Genomic DNA, 3250 nt, shown 5'->3' on the forward strand with positions numbered 1-3250 from the left:
AGCAGTGTGCCACCGGGCCAGCCCTTAAGATGGTAAATTTAATGTTACGTCTTTTTTTACCAGCACAATATAATAATAATAACAAAGGGAGAGGAAACGCTAGTTGAAGGTATAGTTACGTTGCAAAGAGGAAGGGAGGGGAAGAGTAGACGTGGGAGTTAAAATTCTTAGAGGAACAACTAACAAGTCAGTTTTCAACTCTATTTAATAAATACTTAGTTGAATGCACACCTAAAAATAATTTCAGACTTACAGAAAAGTAGAAAAGAATGCTGGAAAGAATTTCAGGATACCTGTATCCAGATTCAACAAATATTAACATTTTATCACATTTGCTGTATCATTATCTATCTGTCTACTCATATTACTCTTTTTCTGGACCATAGAGAGTAAGTTGCAGACATAATTCTCCTTTACCCCTAATACTTCCATTAGTATTTCCTAAAAAAAGGCATTCTCTTGCATAGTACACTGATCAAAATTAGAAAAATAACACTGATATAGTATTGTTGTCTAATCTATAAACTTTATTTCAAATTTTACTGGTTATCTACAAGCAATTGTAGCAAAAGGAAAAAAACATTTTTTTTTTTTCTGGTGCAGGATCTAATCTAGGATCATACATTGAATTATTTAGTTGTTGTATTTTGTTCTTTATTCGCCTTTAATCCAGAATAGTTCTTTAGTCATTCTTTGTCTTTCATGACCATGACATTTTTGAAGAGCACAGGCCAGTTATTTTGTAGAATGTCCCTCAATATGGGTTTGTCTGATGTTCCCTCATGATTAGATTCAGAGTATACATTTTTGGCAGGAATGCTACAGAAGCAATGTGTGTCCTTCTCAGTGCATCCTATCAGGAGGTGCATAATGCCTACCTTCCAGTTACTGCTTACGGTAAGGTAACTTTGATCACTTGGTTATGGTGGTGTCGGCCAGGTTTCTCCATTGCAAAGTTACTTCTTTCTTCATAATTGATAAATATCACGTACAGGAGATACTTCAAGATTATGTAAGTTTCCGTCTACCTCTTAATGCTGGTGTTGCCTAGGTCTCCATTGCCAGCCTTCTGCTCTTATTCCACAGTGTTCATGGCTTCGCTGATACCTCTTGGACCTATGTCTTTGGGGAAGATCATTCTGGAAACATAGCTCCCTCACAGGATGTCCCATAGCTACCTTAAAGTCAACACTGCCCTTCCCATCCAAGACCTTGTCTCCCATCCCCCCCAACCATAAATAAGCTTGTGGCATCACCATGCTCCCAGGCTGCCAGTCAGTTATTCATCAGCCTAGATTCTCGGCATCATTCGAGACTCCTCCCTACTCCTTGCACTTCATGCACAATTGGCCACTAAGTCCCAAGATTTTCTACTACTCCCTTGGCTCAGGCCATTATCACCTCCTGCTTGGAATCCTGCCACAGTCTCCTCACTGCTCTTCCTGCCCGGGGCCTTGCCTTCTCTCTAATTCATTCTCTATCAGGATGGCAGAGTGAGTTTCCTAAGGTGTAGATCTCATCATGAAGAGTACAGCAGGTGGGGTGAGTGCTGCTTAGAACCCTCAGTGGCTTCCCATTGCCCTCAGATACCAACCAACTCCTTCTTTACGGTGAGGCCCTGCCCACTTCTCCAGCTGCTTCAGTCATGTTGATGTTTACAGTTTCCCATTTTTTACTTGCTTTCTTCCTGGGGTTTCATGCATGAAATCCGGAGTGCTGGCCCCTGGCCCCACCTGTTCACCAGCTCTTGCTGCCATTTTGGTGCTACAAGGTAGTGCTCTAACCAACCGACCCAACTGGCCAGCCTCTTGCTGTGGTTTTGGATTCAGCTTAGGCTTCATATCACGTGCTGTGAAAGACCCTCCCTGACCCCTGGGTGTGATTTAGATGTCCTTCCCGGGTGCTCCCCTGATACTTGAACTGGCCCAACCCTACTGTGACACTTTTCATGCTTTGAATGGATTATGTTCACTTTGACGCCTTCTGCATGGGCTGTGAGCTCTTCTAGGCGAGGAACCGTGTCCATTCCTTGTGGGGAAACCTCAGCTAACATATTACCTGGCTCCATAACACTTGCTCTGTAAATGTTTGTTGAATGAATAAGTGGGCGAGTGAGTTGGAGGAAGTGAAGGCAGGACGCTGACATAGCTGTAGGTTTTTATTAATCTAGGGAAAGTTACCAAGATTCTGGTGACTCAGAGACTTGGGTTCTGGGGACAGGGTGGCCAGTTTTTGGAATCTAGTTCTCACAGATCTAGGACATCAAGGAGGAATACTAGGAATGAGGTGAAATGCTTCAGGGTCAGAAGACTTAATTAAGGCAGGGCACTCATCAGATATCCAAAGTGCCCATGACCCAGAAGGGCTGGGACTCCAAAGGAACAGGTTTCCAAGGCCCAGGTGACTCAGATAGGGTTGGGTTCCAAGGCTCAGGAACAGGAAGTTCCAGATAAGAAAGCAATCAGCAGGGCTGCTGCCCAGGTGGCCAGCCACATGGCTGAAATCCTCCATTGACTTGGCAGCCAGTTCAGCCCATGGTTTCCTAGGGAGCTGAAGGCCAAGCAATCTGTGGCACAACTTGGCATGGAGCCTGGGACATTTTATGAGGGCCAGATGGCTGGACTTGGTGCTGTCAGTGTAGCAGGGTGTGTGGTTGAGGGTCTTCGGGGTAGGACTCAGCATTAGGGCTTGGAGAGTCTGAGGAAGGCCACATAAGTGAGGGGGACAGGAACAGAGAACTGGAAATTAGGAGAGCATAGAAGCAGAGCCTGGTGAGAAGTCCAGAGCCAGGGGTCACTGGCTGTAAATGTCAAGATGAGAAAGTGAGTTAAAAAGAGACTAGGAGTGACCACATGTTTGGAATCTGGGTCAAGAATATTTTTCATCCCATGAGAGCAGGAATCTGGTCTCTCTTTCTCTGCTTGTTTTAGTCTGTTTTGTGTTGCTCAGAATACCTGAAACTGGGTAATTTATTTATTTATTTATTTTTTTCCTTTTTGTCTTTTTTCGTGACCGGCAACGGATCGCAACCCTCAGTGTTGCACCCACACCACGCTCAGCCAGTGAGCGGCCGGTCTGTATGTGGGATCCGAACCCTCGGCAGGAGCGCCGCCGCGCTCCCAAGTGGCTCACTGTAGCAGTGCGCCACTGGGCCGGCCCAGAGACTGGGTAATTTATAAAGAAGCGAGATTTATTAGGCTTACGATTCTGGGACAGCTGCATCTGGCATGGGCCTCAGGCTGCTTCTACT

The sequence above is a fragment of the Galeopterus variegatus genome, unplaced genomic scaffold (genome assembly GCF_000696425.1).
Source record: "Galeopterus variegatus unplaced genomic scaffold, G_variegatus-3.0.2 Scaffold690, whole genome shotgun sequence".
NCBI classification, from domain to species: domain Eukaryota; kingdom Metazoa; phylum Chordata; class Mammalia; order Dermoptera; family Cynocephalidae; genus Galeopterus; species Galeopterus variegatus.